At 37.3% G+C, this 24,561-nt stretch overlaps 1 long non-coding RNA gene across 2 annotated transcripts in view; it reads right to left on the reverse strand.

Annotated features, from left to right (window-relative positions):
• Nucleotides 1-24,561, reverse strand: part of LOC115345700 — a 91,104-nt gene that overhangs the window by 62,211 nt on the left and 4,332 nt on the right. The window contains exons 1-2 of one of the 2 annotated variants that reach the window (XR_005933277.1): nt 20,569-20,602; nt 15,450-15,544 (exon numbers count right to left, since the gene is read on the reverse strand). This is a non-coding gene — a long non-coding RNA (uncharacterized LOC115345700). Of the gene's footprint in view, nt 1-15,449; nt 15,545-20,568; nt 20,603-24,561 lie in introns of those variants that run through there. The other variant, XR_003924923.2, reaches the window with a different exon arrangement.

Consider the following 24,561-nt stretch of genomic DNA (forward strand, 5'->3'; position numbering starts at 1 on the left):
CCCCCCACCCCCACTCCCCCCAGTTTCTATACTAGATGTGACGTCACATGGTATGGAATACCCTGTTGGCCAGTTTGGGTCAGGTGCCCTGGCTCTGTCCTGTGCCAACTTCTTGTGCCCCTCCAGCTTTCTCGCTGGCTGGGCATGAGGAACTGAAAAATCCTTGACTTTAGACTAAACATTACTTAGCAACAACTGAAAACATCAGTGTTATCAACATCCTTCTCATACTGAACTCAAGACATAGCACCGTACCAGCTACTAGGAAGACAGTTAACTCTATCCCAGCTGAAACCAGGACAATAGTGAAAGATAAAACAGCACATGCAGAAATGTATGTTTAAGGGGACAATATATTTTACTGTTAAAAGAGGGTCTGTCTCAGGCAAAAGTTACAGTTATTATTTCCACACAGAAGCACAGGGAAAGTCACAGCTAAGTAATTTGCATACAAGATTGCAAAATTGCATACCTGTGTCTAGCTGGAAAGCTAAATGGTTATTTGGGCAAATGTTTGCTGTGGTTGCACAGGTTAGTGAAGTGAATGTGAGGTATTTGACATAACCTATGTGTTTCAGAGTAGATCAAAGTGGTAGAGTGAATTGTATAAGAAAGGAGGGCAGGGGGGAAAGAAAAAAAAAGAGTGATTTAAGCAAAGAATTTGGTTCTGAGCATACAGAAAATTAACCATTAATGCTGGCAAATCAAACCCGCCCACCTCCAACCATGATATGCTCGCAGACATGAAAAAAATCTTAATATGCTACTGAAAAGCTTGCATAATGTCCAATGCACAGATGACTGAGGAAGTTTCCCTATGTACCAGACCAAGAGACCAGTCATTGATTCTTCTAAGCAACACCTTCAGAAAGCACCTTCCTCAACAGAATTTCAAGAGCACTGCCAAGCCAGTCCTTTTCATATAAGTTCCAGTTTTCCTGCTATTTTAATCTCCACATTAGATCTTTAGAATTATCCTGTGGTTACTTCACTGACATACTACGACTTCAGACATGCCAGCGACACGTGGTACTCACCAAAGCTGCCTTTCTTAAAATGAAAGAGTCAGGATTTGGAAAGAAGAAGTGACTGTGGTAGGCGTAGGCAGAAATAAGGAACAGATACAGAACAACTACAGCATCTTGAATGTTACTGCCAAGCCATGCAAATAGATTCTATCTGTATTTCTGGACCAGTTACTGTGAGGTCCCATCATCTGTTACCAGTCCTGGCACAGGCTGCTATACAAAGGCTATTAGGTAGATAGAAGCATGCTTTGCCATAGTATTACTAATGACAGTATGAAAAAAAGGGACCACAAGCCATCAGCAGTGGCAGTCTGGGCAACATGCACCTATTTGTTTCTTGCAACAATTTGTCGAATTCAGTGTCTCCTGTTTATTTGTTTCTCCCATCAGGAAACTCTTAAGGAATAACAAAAAAAAACCCTATCATATAGAAGTAAATAGCTTTGCTCCTTTGGAACCTCATTGCCAGTATCTCCCAATGACTACCACATAAACCATCTGGATCTGACGTTTGATTACAATAACAGTGGATGAGAGAGGCGAGGAGAGGCTTATGGCTCTGGTGAGGTTTCACGCTTTATGCTTTCTCAATGTCCTGAGGACTCTGATGTAACAGCAAGTGGAAGCATTGCCCAAGAGGGTGAGTGCAGGATTATTTCACCTTTATCCCTAGAGAAGGAGGTGTTGTTCAGCACGTCACCTCACTAAGCAAAATACTGTTTGGGTCAGAGCAGTACGTACCATTGCTGACTTTCTATTTACAACCTCAGTTTGTTTCCTAGTGCTGCACAGCAATTGTTAGCCTTTGAAAACTCCCAATAAGCAAGGTTCATTAGGGGTCTCGATTTGTTCCAAAGAAATATGCAATAGGGAAAGGAAAAGACAAAACCCAGAAGTATAACATTTTATTGCATGCAGTTCTTCACCAAAGGCAGACTGCAGTTTTAGTTAAGTCAACTAGATGGACGGAGGCATAGTTCCATGAGGGTTTAAATTGTCCTCCATTCAAATAGATGTAGCACACAGATGGTTGGAACACTGTGTATGAAATACTTTTCAAACTAGCATCCACAGACAGTCACAACCTGTAGTGTTAATCATTTCACCTGCAGGAAGAGAAGACAGCTTCACTGTCTGTAGAGGTGATGGAATTAAGAAACACAAAACAGACGGAGTTATCAACATGCAGAAAGTAGTAGTATGGGCACATACACAAGTGGAAGTAAATTCTTGACTCTGTTAATATGCTTCCCTCCCTCCTACATTGCCAGGGCAACCATATTGTCCACCTGCACACCATGTGGCTCTGGCTCTTTAGTGAACAGTGGGCTATGCTTCTCTCCACTGACTACATTTCATTGTCGCACATTTACATAGCAACAACATGTGACAGATGATAGACTGAGATCAAGACAGAGGAGGAAGATAACATCAGAGTTTGCCTGTTCATACAGCTGTTGACCACCTTTCATTTTTCCCAGAGGTTTGCCCTACAGCACTAAAGCATGAACAGCAAGCAATACAGTACTGCCATGGTCTGCAGCTCCCACTGCCTGCTACAAAACTAGTAACTTACAAAATACAAAACCTGTGCTTAAGAGTACTGACAATCATGGCAAATCCAAGTGACCATTTGAGTATGCCTTCAGTTTTCACTTTCAGGTGTTCTGGTTTTTTTACTGCTGCACAACATTTATCTCCCTCTCTACCCATGCTCCCCCTCATTCAACTGAGAAAATTCGCAAGTTTGAATTTAATCCCACAAATAATTGCAGCTGGGTTTGTTTTTTTTTTTCTTTACAGGCAATATTTTCAGGGGAAAAAAAATCATTTGATCTTTCAATTTTAAATAATGTTTTGTTTAAAACCTTAGTTATGTTCAATTATAATTAAAAAGCCCGATTATTAGAAAATTCAACTAAGTGAAACCAATGATTCACAGGCAGGTTAAACCACAGATCTGATAAGGTTGATTACTCTGATGTATTTGCCATGGTATATAAATATTTGTGGTAGCTCTAAATGAGCTGCCACCTCTAGACTGCAGGTGTGTGTTCAGAAACACTAGCTCAGGCAACAGAAAGCACCTCAAAGTGAATACAATAAAAGTGCACTATCATCTTGCTATCCTGCTTTTGACTGCAGAGGTGGGTTATTCCACGTTAGCTCGGAGATCACCATGCTTTGCAGTACAGCACACCCTTACATGCTTTGCTGAAGACTATTAAAGTCCTAAGACCTCAAAACCCAAGTAATTAAAAAACCAATATGGGGTTTTCAATTTACATATATTTTTTAAAGTCAGCTTTCTCTTAGAGTGTAACCCACTACTTCAGGCCTCACTCTATACTTTCAATTTAAGTATGCTTTTATTGATGTAGTATTTTACATCTTGAGCACTTTTATTAACATACAAAATGGTACCTGCAGACTAAGACACTCACTACAGTAACTTTTGTTTTGCTAAATATCAAACTTGACACTGTTACATTTTCTACTCTTGTACCCAAAGAGAAAAAATTAATGAGGATGTTTATGAAGAATCAGAAAGAACTAGGCAGTAGGCTTGATTTGTTCTTTCCACACTTTAAACTTATGAAATACCACTATCTTAAAAATTGTGTTACTTTCAATTTCTCCTAGGACAAGAAAGGTGATGGTAAGGAATTATCTGTGTAATTTTTTTGCACTTTACCCTTCCTACCCTTCCTTTTCTCTCTTTCAATCTCTCCTTGTCACCAGATTCCCACATTCATGAATCACACGAAAACAAACAAAGAAAAGAACAAAACCTGCCATTGAGATTGTGCACACAGAATTCAAATCTGAAGGATCAGAGCATATAACCACAATAATTCTATTACTGCAGTCAGATATTGCAGATATTAAGTTCCTACTAAAAGAGACTATAAACCTGAACTGTTTTACGCCTTTTTTTTTTAATCTGGCAGAAGTTTTTCAGATGGGTATTGATACCAGTCTTATGAATGCAATACACAGGGAACCACATTCAGAAATGAAATGCAAATAGAATTTTTAAGAAAAGCTTTGTTAAATAAGGCATTTGCCTGAATATGGAAAATTCACATATGATTTATTTAGTAGCAAAGAAAGAAGTAGCTTTGTTAAAAAACAAGATCAATTAATCACACTTATGAGCAAAATAGGGCTAGTCCCATAGTACTCTGTGCTGATTTATTTCATTTTATAACATAAAAAAATACAATAATACTGACAGTTAAGCTGATATAATGCTACATTTACGCTCTACTGAAAAAGTTTTCTAACAATTAAAGAGAAGAAGAGGAGAAAAGGAAATTACACTAATAAAACTCTTCTTTTGTTTCTGACTTTGAAAGTTTGCTGTTGAATTTATTTGATTATGTTTAAATCAGGTCTGTAACTAAATCCTACTGTAAAATCTCAGAATGCTTTGGTTAACTTGACAGCAAATCTTTGTGTTCTACTGCCTAGAACACCAATATCTTCGGAAACACTCCAGAAACAAATACCCAGATAAAACTTCAGCAGACTGCAATCCCATATTTTCTTATGTGTTTTTTCTTTGTCTCTAAATGCTGTCCAAGAATTTTTTGCTACTCTGCTATAAGGAATTTTGATTAACTTCCATTAAGTGACTAACTCCTCAGATGGTATATTTCTGAGTGGTTCCATTGATGTATGCCGATTACACCAGCTGACAAACAGCCACAGCATTACAAAAAAAAAAATCCATATTTTTAATGACTCCCTTGCTGTCCTCAATGTACGTGTGTATGTCATGACATACAGCTTTCTACCATCTGCACCTCGTCCTTTATATATATGCATTTTGTACTATAAATTGCTTGGCTGTGAGGTATCTTGACATTTGACATAACACCAGGGCTGGGGGCAGGGAGCGTAAGTGCTGATCATTAGATTATTGCTGAAGTATTCTCTCCTTTCCTCCCCTCCTCCCTGTGTTCCCTGGAGACACAGGTGTTAATAAAATCAAACAAAATGAAAATGGGTAAATTATTGCAAGCTATGAACACCTACATTGTGCCATGCCTCACTAGTTTCCAATACCACCTCATTCTTGAGACAACCAAAAAAAAAAGATGCAATTTCATCCTGTAGACTGGGTGGTATAAGGAAAGGACAAAAGAGACAAGATATTGCAATCCAAAGGTCAGTGACCCACTCCCTTGTATAATTATAGCATTTCATTTATATCCTACCAATCTGTCTTTGGATGGCTGATAGTAAATTAGTAGCTAAAAAAGACCAATTTTAAAAACTCCTTAATAACTCGTAACTGAGTTCTAAAGCTGGACCATTATATAAGGAGGTGAGCAAAAGTGCTAGCTTGTAATTTATTTTCTAAAAATAATTAAAAACATACTTGGAAGAGTCAGGTCAGATCTAGAGATCTAGATCTGTGTCTCACTGCTGTACCTCAGGAATCCTGAAAACAGATTTAATCATTCTAAAAACCACACAAATTTTGAAGAGCTTCAAGGGTCTAAGCCATTCTTGAGTGCAATATACATCCAACTGAATCTTCCACAATGAATGAACTTTATACCTTTTCAAAATGTAAGCAGTATGTTTTTGTGCTGCATTCCCCATTTCCCATGATAAAGCACATACTAAACTGTGCTATTCCATTGCATTCTCCAGAGAAGATTTCATGCAATAACAAAAACTGTGTAGGATACATTAATGTTAAACTTTTTGCTAATATATATTAACATCTTATACCTAGGTTTGATGCTTGCATTTGGTCCCTCTCTAGGCACTGAGGTAAAGCTTGGTTTAGTGAACCATGTAGGGTCTTAATACTTCTTTTTGGTCACAACTGAATTAAAAAAAAAAAAAAAAAAAGACCAACCATAATAAGGAGATATTTCTAGTCTTGGTTCATCACATATGGTACTTCAGAATTTAAATGATCTGTCTTCCCTTTAGTAATGAGTGGAGGCCAACATTTTAATAGTCTGCTAGCCGCTGTTATTGGAGCAGTATCATCTTTGCATTATCATCTACTGAACAACCAGATAAGTACAATAGGAAGAAATTCTAGATCTGTAGAACAGATCAAAGAATCACTCAATCTATATCCATCCAGTATATTGTGAAATGCCAATGACTTACCAGGCTCACTCTCCAGCACAGCAATGTTTCAGACTTTGATGCAAGATACTAAAATGCTATATATTATACAATTTTATAAGAAACCAAATGGGAAATAACTCTTTCTAAAGGGCTGGTAGAAGAGAAAAAAATCAAGTGCTGCCTGTTAAGAATACTGGAAACGTAACTACTAAGGCCAGATACTTCTGAGAGCTCCAATCCCTACAATTGCCGGCAGCCAATCACAGGTCACACCCATGTTTCATTTACATTCTAAATATTGACCAGAACTTTGAATTCAAGACTACAGCTTCTCAGAAAAAAACTGATAACTTTCCACTTGCAAAGCTGTCTGTCTATATTTATTTCACCCAGACCACAGTAATTAATATTTATGAGGACGAGAGAAAGAAAGATGCTTATAGCAAAAGGGGATTATGAAAACACAAGAATGTGTGAAGATGCCGATGGGACTGAATGAATGGCACCTGAGATATACATGCAGCAGGCACATAGAAGTGAGAAAAGGACACGACAACAGTTTATATGTAGCTGCCTACACATGAAGGCACAGAAATATCTTTTTTTGTGCTTTTTTCCATGTGCAGTCCAGGAGAAGTCTTGGTACTTGTACCAAATACATTTACCATCACTTATTTAATGGGTTTATTTGACTGTTACAGACACCAGCATCTGAGACATCTCTGATTTCAGGCTAATCAAAGTAACAGTGGCTGGCATATGTTAACTTCTTCAGTGGTAAGTACTAGATCTGTTACGGGTTTTAAATGTGCATGTGTTGCATATTTCTGGATTTATATCTTACATGAATATGACTAATAAAAAGTGGACAGAAGAAGAGAGCTCCGGAAAGAGCTTGTCAACAGTATTTTCAGGTGAAAAAAAAAAAAAGTAGGTGGTTTTGATCTGCAGAATGTGAATTGTACGAAGTACAACAATTAAAACAGAAGGGTAGATACTTTGAACTCATTAAAATTTCTTTTGAAGATGAAAGTAATTAGATTTCAAGGAGAACTTGGAGCAGAAGCTCACACTGACATGAGAATATTTAACCTGTAGTCTACAGTGCTTCAAGCAATTGATAGTATGATAAATAATTGCTTGGCTGTAGTAACCACATAGAAGGAAAAAAAGGATTACCCTAATCAAATACAGTCAGTGTGGTGTTGCCTGTCTCTGTGCTCCACATTTCATTCTGAATTGTTCAGAAGTTTGCAGTTATAAAAACGGAAATCCTGAGTTCTTAAAGAGGAAATTGTAAAGGATTTCTTTTCCTGTCACCCCCAAGAAAACTTTGATAATATTCAGGGTCAGTTCTTCAGCTGGCATGATCAGCATTGCTGTGTTGAAGTCGGTGGATCATTGCCAATTTATAACAGCTGAATGTCTGGTCTTACTACAGGGACAACCCTATTTTAGAACTTCTTCCTCCATACCCCTGCCTCTTGTTGTCAGGAATACCTGTTATCCTCTTTTTCAATTTTCCTGTTAGTGAGTTGCACTAGTGATTAATCCTCACTCATATTTCAGTATCACCACAAAGCACAAGCCAGGACTGTACAGTACTTTACCATACAGGTATTTTTTACACTATATATTGTAGATAAAGGGGAGCTCACCCCACTCAGCGCTCAGAGTTGAAAAAAGCCAAATAATGATGATAACAGAGGTCTAAAACAGAGATAATAGACCCTCCTGAAAAGGCAGAGCAAGCTTGTGTTAGACAGCAATACACACTGTAAACAGTGTTTTACAGTTAGTTCACTGTAAAGAAATGAGAAGGGGCAGAAAACAGAAGATACTTGCACAAGTAAAGGCTCCATGCCATAAGTCAATGGCAAAACCAGGATTGCTCTTACAGAATATCCCACCGGATGTACAGTGCCCATGCAGCCAGGCATGAAACCACAGTGTGTCCTTCCTCTCAAGAGAAGGTAGCATTTACATAGTAAGCAACATAAAGACAGTGGGAAAAAAAACCTCAAAATGTTTCCTATTTAATCTCTTCGCACTTTCCTAAACACTCAGATCCTGAATGTACAATGCTCAGCAATGTTCTACCAAGGCCTCTTTGCACCCTGGGCAGCATGATCCCTACATAAAATATCCGTATAGAAGAAGAGCCCGACTTCTTTTTCACACATAAATACTTTCTGCATTAATCAAGAGGATAAAATTGAGATGACACTCTGCACTAAGAGATTCCCCCTGAAGGGCTGTGTAGGCAGAGGTTTTCATTTCATTAAGAACATGCAACACAAATTTCACACCTTTCTAATCCTAGGCAGTGTTTCCTTTATCCCAGAATTCTTTCTTTTAACAAAAAGATAAAACCTTTATGCTTTAATCTGAAGTTTGAGAATGCACCTGATACCAGCAAGCAGTGGCCTCAGTGGCCCACTCTGTACTGCAAGGTCTGCGGGGCAGGTGGGTGCAGGCCCCCTCACTCACAGCCAGCTATCCTCTCCTCAGGCGCATCTCTCCATGTCCCCACTGCCCTTAGGCCCTGAGCTGTATGCAGTCAGCAACCTTTTCTTTCTGACCAGACTCAAAAATGGCACCTTCTTCCAGTCAAATTCCTGCTCTCTTACTTCACAGTTCGCTCTGGTACATAGCTCCCAGCTGTTCCCAGGGGCACAGCTCCCAAGCTTTCTTTACTACTTCCCTGCCAGTACTGGTAGGGAATCGTTTCCACCGTAGTTGTGTAAACACAAAAAACCAAATTCTGAAAAGAAGTCATCTAGGAAGGAAAAATGAAAACATTTTATCCTGGATATATTGAAAAAAGCAGTTCTTTTCTTTAATTTCTCCCCTATAAAGAAAATGCTCTAGGGAAAGTAACTGATTTTGTGAAGCCTTTTGACTTTGACGATAATCTTCTTTGCCTTCTTTGACAAACAGGGGCCCGGGCAATACATTCTGACTGACTTGAGTTGCATAAACAGGCTTTTGTAGATCCACAGGATATCTGGGAAGCCTGATGGTAAGTGATCACTAGTGTGATGCTAGACCAGTATCCATTCATTTCTGAAAAGACAGATAAAACCCCCAACATACTTATCTACAACAAATTATATAAATAAAGAGCCAGCTACTTTTAGCTAAATTAGCCCTAAAAACAATTTCCTAAGAAATTATGAATCTAGGGCTGAACAGGAAGGGGAACAGAAGAGTGACTGGACAAAGATGGAGAGGGCATAGGGCAGCTATGGGGAAAGAAACCAAATCAGAAAGTAGTAGACATGTGGGAACCTGGCAGAGAACCATACAGACTGAGCTAATGCCATCACTGGGAAAGGGGAAATGTAGATGGTCTCCTTCAGTCAACTTCTGCAATCTTTCAGAAAGATTTGGTTTAATTCAAGGGATGAAGTTGTAGCTGGTTTGTTTCTCTCATTAGTAATAAAAGCTCTACTAAACTCCAAATTTATCTTTGACACCCCCCCCCCCCCAAAAAAAAAACCCCAACCCAAACCTCTTTAAAAACCAGTCCCTTTCAATAAAATATCTCCCCAAATCCTGACATCAGCAAAGTTTGCCACAAGGGAACAATTTAAAAGCCACATTTACCCTTTAGATAAATGGTCAAATACCACTGAAATTGTGGTACTTGCAAATAAATTTGAAATTTAGCCTCTTGGATGCACAATTGAGGCACGTGTGCCCCTAACAGTGCCCTGTCAGTAGTGCAGGGTTACAGTACTGATTATTATAGAGGAGACTTTTTTGGCTGTATACTGCATATTATTTTCAAACTGCAGTATACAAAAAGAATGGTTTGAACTATGAACAAAACTTGATAATTAGAGCTTGACAGAAAAGACTTTTGAAAGTCAAAGTTTTTTATTTAAATGAGAATGGAATCTTTGGATCTATAACTACATCATAACTACTCAGAAGATCCAACATCCCTGTAATTTGCTCATTCAGCTGGTAATGGAAGAAACCAAGGTTCAATTTCTTGCTCTGTTAAAATATGCCAAAAGCCTGCATTGCTTGTATCCCAGCTGACTGCCTGGACCACCCAAGAACTGTTGCGTTTGGGCTTATCTATCTTGATGTTCCTTTTAGACCTTTTACAAAATACATGATGAAAATATCCATTGAATTTTGTTTTTCCACAAACCACTTGCAAGGGAAGGTGAACCCAAAAGTTAAGAATGAAGGATGCATCATCTGGGAACATTGTTAACCAGTGCTAACTGAGAGCTAAAACACCATAACCTTTCTGAAAAATCTGTTATCTGATTGAATACCTCAGATTTCAACATGATAAGCACTAACTACTGAGCTATCATCTATTTTGTTGCAAAGGAGGTCTTTTGCTGTCATTTATGCTGAAAATTCCACCATTATTGAAACTGAGAGAAGTTTGATAGGAGGCTGTATCACTGGAAGATTCCCCATCTGCTCCTCTGTGAGTGGCTGTTTTCCACAGAAATAGAAAGTTATTGTTCCATGGAGCTGCTGAAAAAATTTTGGTGTACAAGATCTTCTGTGACAATTGCTTCTGTGATTGTTCTACAGTAAGATTAGTAAAGACAAGGCCATGACAGTGGGTGACTATCATAAAGCTTTGTCCCAGTCACTGGCAAAAGTTCCAGTTGAATAATATGCTCTGCATTTGCAAACAGTGTTAAAAAAAGGTTTCAATAACATCATTAAAACCTCCCCAGAATTCAGCAGAAAACTGACTTGTGTTGTAGAATTTAAAACCCTTATTATTACTTTAAATAGTCTAAGCAACTTGAACACTTTCCTGAATATACTCTAATATACTCTAATGTTTTCCAAATATTTGAAAGGAAGAAAGGAAGGAAGGAAAAAAAAAAAGAAAAAATACTAAAAATATTAAGGTAAACTTACATAAATCCCTCCCAGTACATTACTGAGTAGCTGTCACTCTAAACATTGTACATTTGAGTTCACTACCACAAAATAAAGATATTCCTTTGCTGGTTTGTTACTGTATAGCCCTGCAACCAGACTATCTAGGACTAAATCTGCAAACAGAATACAGGCACACTGTAGCATTTAATGTTTAGAAAATCCTTTGCCCTTGCAGTATTCATAATCCTATTATGTTAAATTTAGCTGGTCAAATTCTGCTCTTACTTGAACTTCGCATCTGTCAACATAGAGTGTACAAGGCATACGTCAAGGCAAGGCAGCATTTAGCTCACCATCATGAGAGATTTGATATTTGAAATACATTTTATCTTTTGAAAGCCATAAGTTTTTCCAATAATAATTGTTGAAACAAGGTTCCCCAGGGTCATGCAATCTGTGTTCCTTCCCACTCAGCTAAAGATGGTATTAAGGAGGTAAAATAAAGAGAAATACTGTCATTTGGTTATGTAGTGTGCTTCTTCTGACACTTTGGATGCTTTGTTTAACAAGGAAATCAACATGAGCACACTAGCTGCTGAGTAGTTCCAGGTTGAGAGTTTGTGACAAGACTGGATTGTCAGCTCGAAGGCTGTGTGCGTGCCACCAAGCTGATAAACACACAATCTCTGCAGCACAGTGCAAGAACTGGCTGCCTGGTGAATGGTAGATCTTTAACAGCTGGTAAAACAGCAGCACTGCAGGCAGCTGCTGGCCTTATTTGGCAGACAACAGCTGCAGACATCAAAGAGAATAAAAGAGAAAGAGGAAGGTGGAAAGACTGAGGTAAAAAAGGAATTCAGTCTACACTGTTTTTATGAAGTAGATAAGTTCCTTTTTTTAACGATATAAACATATTATAATATTATCAGTTTGCCTAACTTTTAAAAAGAAATATTAAAAATACTTGCAAACATACACATGGAGCACTAATTCCTCAAGCATCCTACTCGAGTCCCAGAGGGTTAATCCCATAAAAAATACTGGGTTCTATTGAAAAAGATGCCCCAAAATTCTCAGGTAAAATTTTAAAGTTATTTTCCTCAGGTAAGTAGAAATCACTAGAGCAAGTAAACTTAATATGAGCAGCATTTACTGTTATTACAATGTCTTAGTTTTCTCATACTGGGTACATGGAAATAGAAATCACAGCTGCTCAGACTGCCCAAGATGAGAGAAGTCATCTATTAAGGTGACTTAATTCTTTCTCTGACCCTTTACAGCAGTGAGCCAAAATAGAAAACATACTGATAAAATATGCTAGTTTATTAGCGATGTTTTAACATGTAATAAGCGCTTGTATTGAAAGATGTAATGACTGTAGGGTATCAGATTAATGCAGAAATCCAGTTTTAAATGGTCGATGAATGGGTAAGCAGTGAAAGAATGGTACATATTGTCCAACTTTCAAACATTTGAACTGCGCAAAAGACCCAAATTAGGCCTTTTGAACTGGCTGACTGCATGCATTATACAGAGAAATTCCAATCATTTTAGCTGAATCTCTCCAAAACATTCTTCCAAAATTTTCTGCATGCTTCCAAAATTTCAATACAGAAACAACAAGGTGGGAACAATAAAACTAGCTGCATTTGAATTTCTTAATCCCATTGTGTGTAACTAAACTTTTTTTAGTTTTTTTTTTTTTTTTAATTTATTTAGCACCAAAACAAAACCTGGTGAAGGATTTCACTGTCACACTTGTTTATTATTGGAAGCAATTTTCTTTTTTAAAGAGTCCTGGAAAATGGAGACAGATTTCCTTTACAGATATTTTAGGTCAAATAGTTATCCACATAGCTAGCTTCCTGTCCACTTAAATCACAGGCACTTGCGCACCTGAACTTGCTTGCTTGATGATCTATCTCTGTTTAATTTTCTTTGTTCTACACAAAGACCTTGTCCCCCATCAAACAAAGCAACTAAATATGTGGTAGGTGTTTGAGCAAGTGGTAATTCCATTGAGGCCCACACAATCTTTCTCATATACAAATTTAGGGATATTATACTTCGGTCTTCTGAAGCTGTTCACCAGCTCATAGGTTTAACAGCACTAGTTTGGTGTGTCCGATGCTATCAGCTGAAACATCGAGACTTAAATTTTAAGATGAAAATTCACAGATAAAAATATTAGGATAATTCTATCAGCTATAATACTGGAGTGTGCATGCATACAGCATTATATACAATGTCAGATTCAAACAGGCCATTAGAAAGTGTCAGATGGTATATACAAGGGCTTGTTTCCCAACGGGATTCCCACAAGAACCTCAACCAAAAATCATCAGTCCTATTTTTTCCACATTGTAGTTTTCCATTTCTAATTGTTGCCAATTCTTCATAGAAGCACTTTCCACTCAGCTATCCAGTATAATATAGTATACATAATATTTTGTAAGAGACAGCTTCTGCAACTGCCTTTATACCTTTAGGCTTTGGGACTTGATGTCATAATGGTCTTGATTTATTAGAAGACAAAAATTTTCCAATGCTTTTTCTTTTTAAATAGTGAACTGTAAATAACCAATCCAATATGAAAAATGCTAAATAGCTCCTCTGAAATTCTAATGGAGATTGTCTACAGTTATATCACCCATTGCAGAATCTTTGTATTGATGCTTTACCTACATATGTGGAATGTATCGGAATGTAACTTGCATATGTATGCACATTTCTGTGTTGGTCTGCTGGAACACAGAAATTGGGTTGGGTGCAGCTAGCATGTTAAAGTTGGATTCCAAAACATAAAAAAAGATTATTTTGCTATATTTGGGGCTTATAGATTTTTACCTGAATATTCAATGACATATTTGCTGTTAAATGTAATTCAACCAACAGTCTCCCTGTCTTTTTTCTTTTTGGCAAATCTTTAATTATTTCAGTTCTGTAGTCTTGCTGAGCATCTTGCTGAGAGGCTTCCCAACTCTCAAATCATCACTGAAGAAACCTTGCTGCAAAGCTTAGCTCCAGCCAGTCCTAATTTTCTGCGAGCAACAGCACTTTCTGCCTATGTTTACATTATATGGCATGTAAATATCATGGCATGCCTCAATGTCAGCAGCCAAGTCTGGATGGAGCTAGGACTGACTGGGCCATGCACCATGATCCTTGAGTTTAGAGCTCTAGCTCTGACTTTGTATTAACCTCAACTCCTAAGCTACCAAGCCTTCCTTATGACTCCACTGTCTTCTCTTGTTCCCTACAGGCTCCATCCCTAGTGCATTCTACTACTGAGCAAGCTCTGCTCCATCAGTCTTTATTCTATAAGCTATGATCAAGGCTTGTAGAGTTCAGAAGCTCTTTTCTCCCTGACAACCTTAACCAAATCACTTTTCCAGGCTCACTGTTCCTCAGAACCCTGGCCGGCCTTGCTATCACTAACCCAGCATTTCCAGAATGCAGTTAAGTGCTTATCACTTAAAACTTTAAGTGCTAATTGCTTAGTAATGAAAACTTTAATTGCTGGGAGATTAAACCTTTAACTGCTAAGTGGCTGGTGGAGTTCCAGTCTATAACAACCAAAATTCACTAATATAACATTTTAAAATGCCCTTTGTATAAAAACTATTCTATACCCAAGTGTGTGAAGGCCTAAATGCAAGATGGTTGTTTTAAGTATTTCCAGGATTGAGAAAAAATGTGACTGAATTAGCAATGGCTACTTTCGGATTAAATAAAATCTCAGTGTTCATCTTAGAAATGTCTAAATTATTAAAAAACATTTCCCCCCTTCCTTTATTTCACCTGCCTGTGTTCTCAGGTAAATTGATCCCTCTTAAAAATGTATGCCTCAAGAGAAAGATATTCAGTTTTGTCCTGAACTAGTCTTCAGGATGGAGACTCTGTTGTGTTCTCACATTGATAGGTTTACTATTGATTGCCAAAGCTACTGTGTAACCTGAGGAACTTTTCTCACCTTCTGAAACAGTATTCTGATCTTGATTTTCACAACTTCAGAGGAAATACTGCCAGAAATGAAGCGGGTAATTCCCTGTAGATTATATATTCTGCTCTTTTACTGCGGGTGCTAATGGAGCTGAGTAGAGATGTTTAATGCAACGTTACTTGTGAGACACAAAAGGGCTTACACTGGATAATGAAAAGGAGATACAGGCAAACTGAATTCCTAACATACCATTAACTACTCAACTAGAAATTGGTTTGGATGGAATTCTTCAGTCTGCTTTCTAGTTTCTAGAAATTGCAGAAAAGACATCATGAAAATATGTAAGACAAAGCATCAAGTCTATATTCCTTAGCATCTTTTCACTGTATTTAGTCCATGTTCAAAATTCCAACCCGTTCTTTAAGATCTCTTTCATATCACAAGAGCTTTGCAGAGGGCTTGGACAATGTTCCCAAACACAAAACAAGCACAGTGTCTCTTGCTTTTACCTTCAGAGCCACAATATGAGAAGCTTCTGGCACTCTGATGTTCTGTCACTTTTTAATGCAAACTCTGGAAGTTCACGGACACGACGCTGCACAATCTGAAGAAGATAAATCACAGTTACTTCAAGCCAGCTGACAGCAGTTTAAGCAGCTGCAATCATCAACCACCAAGGGAGTTTCTTCTTTTATCTTACTAAATGCAAAAGTATACCAGGAACTGGTAATATCACTGGACTATCAGGAGTCCTGCTTTTACATAAATATCAGCAAGCGGTAAGTAAATTCTGTTGACGAAATGTAATAAAACAAAGACGGTTTCAAATATGACCATTCCCTGATGCATTCTGTAGCCCCGTCTTACTCACTTATTGCATGCTGCTGAGATTATAAGGTTTGCTTTTATCTGTCAGAAATCAATATTTCAAACATCGGATAAAAGAGGAAATTGAACTGGGAATAGGCTGAAGTGCTGTAAAAACTACAAAGCACAATTATCAAAAAGCACTTAAAGTACTTAATAGGACACACATATAAAAATGCTCAAATTAATGTCAGGGAACTATAATGAGAACTTTTTCTATGCTTTTTGATCCAAATGCAATGTAATTCGAGTGCAGCCTGGTCAGTCAATACAGTTTTCAATTTATATGAAACCCTAAGGATTTCTAGCAATCCATTTGCTAGAACTGAACCATTACATATGATTGGTTAATATTTCAATTTATTGAAAATACATTATTTTGTGTAAAGTGTTTAAGTTGTTGAGGTTTAACCATTATAAACAGTTATGATAAAAATAGATCTTTGGGTAAACAAAGAGCTTACAGTGAAGCTTTTAATAAACACTAGTATAACTAGAAAATTGGATTTTAAGGGGGATAGACATAATAAGGAAAAACTGCAGATATGGGGTGGTGAGATGAGATGGAAGTGTTGTATAGAACTGATCTTTATCAGCATGCATTAAACTGAGAAGGGACCTCTTTGTACAATGTTGGAAACCATGGTTATTTTATGCAAAAAAGTTCACTATTAACTTTGGTACTTTCCCCTTAGATTTATATATTCATTTATCATCTTTAATACTATTGAGCTGGAGGTCTTTCCAAAACTGTGCTAGATCAGAAATCACTGCAAATGAGCGTGTACATGTCTGTATGCCCATACTAGCATCTATAGAAAATAGATTGCGTGGCCTTAGATAATTTGATATGAAATATGAAGAGCTGTAACACACAGAGGAGTTATAGCTATGAACAACCAAGACCCACACTAACTAAATTGTTGTATCAAACTGTATCACTCTCTTTTCTAAACTACGCGCCACATTTTTAATAAGGAACAGCAAGGGATTCTTGGGAAATCTTTCTTTGTGGAAAGTTATTCTTAACACTTATACTTCACTTTTATACTTTAACCATGACACTTTTTTCATATGATGAGGGAACCTTAGCTCAATCAGAATTAAAATGTGCTTCTTATTGGAACTACATCAAACTCCCTGAACTTTGAATCAGACTGTGGTTTCCACTAACTGACAAACTGTTTCATTAGCCAAACATCTTCCCACCACCTCTCCTCGTTACAGTTTTGGGTCTAATCCAGTACAATTTCTTGGTTAATATACCTACTTTGTCTGTCATCCAGGCGAAGTGCAAACTTTGTTGCTTCTTCTATTTTCAAGATGCAAAATTGAATTTCAGTCCCTAGAATCCTGATTTGGGTTATAATTCACTGCTTTAAATTCATCCTCCCTATCCTTTACAGTTCTTCATATTCTATTGCCTTTTCCTGCTTATCTCCTTATTAATATCCCCCCCCCAAAACATCCACTTTATTTGGCAAATAATGCCACCCCAGCATGCCACACCATTCTCCTTGCTTTCTATATGCCATTTCTGTTTTTCCCCTGCTTATTTGATATGGCCTGACCTTCCTAAGTCAGTTTGGAAGCTTGCTACCTTTTCAGATTTCACAGCTTTTCTGAATACTTGTTTTTACTTTAATGCTTGTAAGAAATTCCATGAGCTACAAGGATTAAGTGAGGATGTAAATGAAAAAAAAAAAGGTAATATTTCACACAAATATTATTTCTATCTTTTGTTTAACAGTGTTTTAAACATGTAACCAAAGAATGAAGTATATACAAGTCATGCAAAAATAATGTATTTGCATACACAAAAAGGAAACTGAACAAAAAGCCAGAAATGTATCCATGAGTATATGATTTGAAATATAACATATGGTTTACTATCTGCCAGTGTGGCCTTTATATTTTCACAGAGTTACACATTATATAAATCATGTAACTGCTGGCTACTTATGATGCTGCATAAAGCCCAAACTACATGGGCCAAACCCTAGAATCCAAACTCTGATTGGCAACACAGACGTTTTGTTTGGATAACAGAAAAAGAAACTGGGAGTTGGGACAAGTGTATCTGTATAATTCCAAACAGCTGTTGTTTAACTTGTTCCTGCAGAATTTCAAATTTTAAAATTTCCCAGGCAATATATTTCAGTGCTTTATTATCTTACTATTTTAAAAGTTGGCTTGCTTTGGTTTCTTTTAAAATTCTAATCTGAATCTTTGCTAGTATAATTTAAGTCCTACTTCTTGGCCTAGTTTATGTCATGGAGAACAGGTTACAGTATTCCCTTTTGCAACAAATTTGACTATGTAAACACAGTCATAACAATTTCATTCTAACCCCACTCTTTCTGCCCTTCCCCATACACCATGTTTTCCCCAAAAGCACTCCCAGATCTGGAATAGCATTACAGTCAAGAAGAATGTCTTAGGGTATTCACATTAAGTGAGGATTCCTGTCACTGTCCAAAGTCTTCTGCAATTTCAGAGAAATCAAACCCTTGCTCTGTCAAATGTGTATAAAGCGGCTGTTGCTTCAGGTTGTGCAGTTTGAGGTCTTTTTACATCATACAGCTTCCTTCCAGCACACAGGTTGTGTGAATAGTACAGTCAGGCTTTGATCTGGACAGTTAATGACTTAAGCAATTCACCAGGTAAGAAAGGTGTCAAGAATTTCTTTAAAGTTAAGCTGCACAATACATAGCCAAAATCTGTTTTCTAATAATTCTGACTTCGTGTACATTCAGCAAAATGTAACATGATTTAATTGAGGGAACTGGGAAAGAAATCCTCTAAAAATAGAGTTTTCACCTATAAAAACAGTGTTGACAAGACTAAAAATAAATAGATCACTTCAGCTGGATACCATATTCACTTGAATGGTGTCTTGAGTTTTCAGATTTCCTGAATCAACACACACAGCATACAACCTTTTCTGAATAGCATATATTTCCAAATATCAAAGTAATAAAGAAATATTTTGTTTCAAAAAACAGTCCGAATGGACAACATAATATGATCTTGTAAGGCAGCTGTAGTTATGGCAGTCGTACTTGCATAATGCATTTCACAGAAACTTCTTCTATTGCACCTTATTGTACTTTTTCCTTAAATTATTAAATTTAGAGGCTTAACCTCAAAAGCAAATGCACTTGTCTTTACATGCACTTGAATTGTTACTGCCATTTAAAACTAATCAATGTTTTCTTTAGTACCATAATAGCTTATTTGCAAAGCACCTCTTTTAGAAAAATTTACACAGTATTCTGGAAGGAAATATTTTCACATTGTAAGAAAAGCTCCCAATAAAGAGAGAGGGCTTGATTCTTATCGCAAAGTTTAGTGCAACTAAACTGAATTCAAGAGCTTAAAAATTTGTGCACAAAGGGAATAGCTACTAGATTATACCAGTGTGTTCATACATAATACAAGGAAAAACTACGCATTGTACACTATCCTTACATCCCTAGAGAAGTCCAGGAAATTAATTTGAAAGGGCTCAGCATATAAATATATGCTTTCATTAATGTTAACAGGGAAAAAATGGTTAAAATCTTATTATTAACCAGTGTTTAAATACACATTCTTTGGAAATATTACACCACTCCTGACTTGGATGTTCAACTGCATAAAACTCATAGGACACCAAGGTCTCATTGAGTGGTGGAAAACCCAAGCTACTCCAGTAAAGTCAATATATGCACTCAGAGTGCAGTTTGACACAAACAGGAATGTTCACACCACTTTCCTCTAGGAATGTAGGGGAGGTTTCTAAATTAGTCTCCATAGACTCCTTCAGAAGGAGGTCAGAGAAACAAAGTTAAGCAATATAAGTACTCCTGATGTCTCAAGTTCTGCAGTTATTCAACAAACAAAAGTCTTAATGAAGGAAAAACAAAGTTTGCATAAAACTCACAAGCAGGCTTTTTTTAATTTCTAAGTGTAAACATCTACTGCTTTAATAAGCAGATCAACTCCAGTTCAAGCTATGCCTGTACTTAAATACATACAAACCCATTGATTCCAGTAGGGTAGCAAGCCTATCACCAGGATGAAAGTTATAAAAACAAGTTAATAGGGATTATAATAATTGAACATTTGCAAACAGAAAAGCTGTTACAATGCCTACAATCAGAACTGAGAATTTGATGCAATTTGTCCCATACATCTTGTTTAGCTTCACAGTGATACCAGTCTGTTGTAGCTCTGCAAAGTATTTGGTTCATTCTATTTGGAACACAGACTTTTCCCAAATAACAGTTCTGTCTCATGTGACACCTTCTGCTTACACTTCCAAAGTCTCTACATTACCTTAATCTATGCATTGTTCTCAGTTGAATGTTACTGATAGTGTGGTAGCAGGTGATTTGCTTTCCAATATTAGCCACGCAGAAGATGCAGTGTGGAGCTGCTCTTCAAAGCTTTGTAGCTTTGCAAATATGTGTTAAAATCACACAAGGTGCTGAGTGTCTTACCTAGGGTAGCTGCAGTGTAAATTGGGTAACTGCATACATGGATAAGTACAATTAGCAGTTGCAGAAGTCAAAGGCCTTGTGGGCAAACAATTGCCTTTTTAACATATACCAAACAGAGTAGTGTGATACTGTATTCCCTTCCCCCTCTACATACACTTTTGAAAACCTGACTCTATTCCAAATATAATGAGCAAAACTGACAAATTGAAAAGACATTGAATGACAAGGACAAGAAGTTATTCACCTGACCACACAGTTCACAGGCAGAACTGCTTACCTATGAAAAGTGTGGTGTTCAAAAATATGTGTATTTCAAAAGGAGCCTAGAAACAAGAAATAGACAAAAAAAGTTAATCAAAACCGCCAAAAGTTTCAATTAATAAAATAAGTTGGGTTGAGGATTACAAAGGGCCAAGCTTTACCATAAGGAAGAAAGAGAATTCTAATTCAAAGCACTGGACAGAGTGACTGTCCACAAAGTAATGCAACAACCTATGCCAAAGTATTTGCCACCTATTTATTTGCTGCTGAAGACTGAACAGACTGAAGTCTTGCTCCTTTGCTAAATTATATGTTTCAAAATTAATCCTGTAGCCTGCAGCAGGTAGCAGATGCTTTATAGGGTGACTTGGAGCAGACAGTCACCTATTACCGCTCATTATTTAATAGCACTGCTTTAACTCTGCCATGATTGCCTTCACTGTTGGATAGTTTCTCTTACAGGTTCATGTTTTCACAGTTCTTTTCCAGGGTTTCACACCTGCTTCCGGAGTATAACACTGACTCCAGTTGGCCCAGTGTATAACAATCAGTAGCTGGGAGAAATTTCCTGTACAATTTGTCCTAGATGGGCTTTACCAAAAGCATGAATTTCTTTTCTTATCAATTAGTTATCATGAGATCCCAGCTAACGAATTTGCGTATATGTTTTAAATATCATTCACTGTCAGTTGTGTGCAGTACAAAAGGAAAATATGCAGCTTATGACCAAAAAAGCTGTCAGAGTCCATGATATAACTCATTATTATGTGATGGATAAGATAATTCTGTTTGCAAAGTTAAAAACATGTAAAAGTTGCAATGTAGGACAAAGTTTAACAGGGGCTAGCAGAAAGGACAGAGATGACAAATTTTCTATGTATTTGCTTATCTAGAAATTGCAGAGAAATCGCCACACCAGTGATCCAACAAATCTGAGGCAAAGACTCATGCAATTAGAATTTACTTAATTTTTGCTAAGCTTAATTTCTTCTTTAATAAGATGAGAATGCTTTTCTTTTTCAGTGATTCTCTATTTCTGTGAACATGATTTTAATTTGATTCATCTCAGTGGTTTTAGAGAAATATGCAGAGAACAGCAATGGGAAAGCTTATCTATTTCAGCAAATTCAAGGAACTCCACTGAATTCAGTAAAGATATTCCAGATTTCTTCATTCTAACTGGCAACAGATTTTGGTTCAGATTCTTCTACAGCATCAAAAATCTGCTACAGTATCACCTGCCATGTTATATATAATATTATTTCCTGTATAAAGTTTTAAATCGTATTTTTCAATACACTTATATCCATGAATTGGGAATCTATTATTTTTATCATCTAGAATGCACAGCCAATATTTTGCATTTGGAATCTTGAAAACAATTTAATATGGGGCAGCAGAATAGTTTTGTATTTTAACAGTTCATTGTTTCTAAGTGCTGACAATATGTAGCATCTATCACATATTGCATGTACTCTTACATTATAGAAATCGATTCATCCCCTGATTTCCTTTTATTAACCACGAATATCTTTGTAGCTGGTCTTTAATTAAATATTTCATTAAGGATCATTAAGGAATTATACATAAACTCTTCATAGTCTCATTATTATCATAATCATTTCATTCACAAGCAGCTATAAATCTGAATTTTGCCTTCCAGTTTTACTACAAAGCCTTTTTAGAATAGGTATTGAAAAAAAACCCCAGCAAAAGCCCCTTCATTTCCAAAAGAGAATTTCCAAATATATTCATTTAAAATAACCAAGAATTTACTTAGAGGGTTTAAATAAGATGATTGAAAAATGAACCCCAGGATATTTCCATTCTTCTTCATTCTGGCTAAAATAAAGGCAGCTCAAAATTACAGATTACTCCCTCTTTTTAAACAAGGTAGAAGGTGGTGAGACAGTGCTGGGTAGATGCACAGTAGTAATGGATTATGCAGATTTTTCTGTTCTGGGTCACTGTTATGAATCTGATCCAAGATAGCAGTGATGAAATGTCAGTGTCATTTTATGGCTTTTAACATGAAATCCTGACCCTATGAGGTCAATGGCAAAACATCAGTGATGCCAGGATTTTCACCTTTTGAGTCTCTAGTGTACAAAAAGAATTAAAGTCTGACTCAGCATCCATCGACTTTAATGGCAGTTATACTGAGTTCAAGGTTCGGATTTTTAAAAGTCTTTAGGTGCTGCTTTGCTCATGCTTTGAGCATAAAAGCTGGATCCTTCAGACGATTCAAACGCTTAAAACTGTAGTGTTAAAACTTTAACCTTTTATCCTTAAAGTGAAATGTTCTGATGGGCAAGATAACATGGTGATGCTAACCATACACAGTATCAATCATATACAGTATCACACAACATCCACATGCTGACTGTGTGTCCTGCCATCGCTCCTGTGGCCCACCCCTAGGCTTAGCACAACAGCACTTCTAATCCACACCCCACTCCCAACCATTCCTCTTTCGTCTTCCAAGATCTGGGAGAATATCTAAGTCCTGAAGGCTCCTCTGCTACAGCTATGCAGGGACTACTACTCCCATGTTTTCCTCTCTGGACAGGAAAATGCTAAGCGGGCATTCTCAGAGGGCTGTGATTGGGAAGCAGTCCTACAGTGAGGTGTTAAATGGCGTTGCCCACCCAGCGTGTAAGTCATATGTGGCCCACAGCCTGGGATCCCTCTCAGTGCACAAGGGAGAGCTGAGCACCTCAGAAGTGATTCACAGCAGCTGCCTGCTGACCCAGCCAGTGTCAGCAAAGGTCCAAACATTGCTGCCTAAAGCACATCAGTGAGGAAACACTGAGGAAAGAAACAAGCCTTTACATCAAGTTCTTTTCAGCAGCAAAAGGACAGCCATGTGGAAGCCATAGTATGAGATATATTCATAAACAGAGGCCTATGGCTTTTCCATATCTGAGCAGAGCTCAAGTTTTAAAACTGTGACTGGAGAATTTGTTGGCAAGTACTGTGCCAAATGTGATGCGAAGCTCTCTTTTTATCTAGTGATTATATGGGCCAGAGGAAGTATGAGACATCGAATCTTTTGTCCTCTTTTATCACAGGACACACATCCCCTTGCTCTACTGTTTGGATTACTCTGCTCCACTGGGCTGAGCACTGGATAAGGGCTGCTTTCACCACATTTTTTCACTTCTCTTGCTTCTTTCTCTGAAAGCAAAATCCTTGTCCCAGATGACAGGAGGTTCAGAACCTCTTGGACTACCACGTTTGCGGCCCTCAAGAAATTTAGCATAGATTGTAGCCTCTGTGCTGCATTCTGTCTAGTCTGATGTACGATCAATTCCCAGAGAGTTCACTACTACAGAATGTGAGGTCTCTGTAGTACAGGAATAGTAATCCTTTGTGTCAAAATGACTAAATTAACAAAACAGGAGAAGCCATCAAACATCCTTTCTGGAGTGATTAATTCAAACAAAATCCTTATCAATTCCCTGAAAGCAGGCAGAGGTGGCTTGTTATTTTGTTACATTCAGTATGGTAGTGGTTGTTTTGTACAAAGGACATTACAAGCCATTTTGAACCACCAGTTGCAAGATTCTAACTCTCAGGTTTTGCAATTCTGCAGGCTTGAAAAGGTTTGATTCTGAAAAGGAGACAAGTTTATAATCCAAATGAGCTGTCAGATTTTGAGTATTTATCCAAAATGGAAACAAATTCCCAATATTAAATGATTTGTTCATGCTCTCCAAAAATATTAAGGTACACAAACATAAAAATTATGTCTTGCTGTAACATGTGCTTTCCAGACATATTTCACTTGTACAAATGCACAGTTCAGGCATGTGTTCCTAAAAGTATTTAGCTATGCTGAAAACCACCCAGGAATTAAAGTGGATGAAAGCATGCTGAAGAAGTTGTTGGAGGTTTAATTACCTTTTCCTTTTTCCTCTTTAGTGGGAGTTCTGAATTCTGCAGGAGTAAAACTCCAGTCTCTACTGTATTGAAATGATATTTTTTTAGCACTCCAATCATTGTCTCT

The sequence above is a fragment of the Aquila chrysaetos genome, chromosome 9 (genome assembly GCF_900496995.4).
Source record: "Aquila chrysaetos chrysaetos chromosome 9, bAquChr1.4, whole genome shotgun sequence".
Lineage (NCBI taxonomy): Eukaryota > Metazoa > Chordata > Aves > Accipitriformes > Accipitridae > Aquila > Aquila chrysaetos.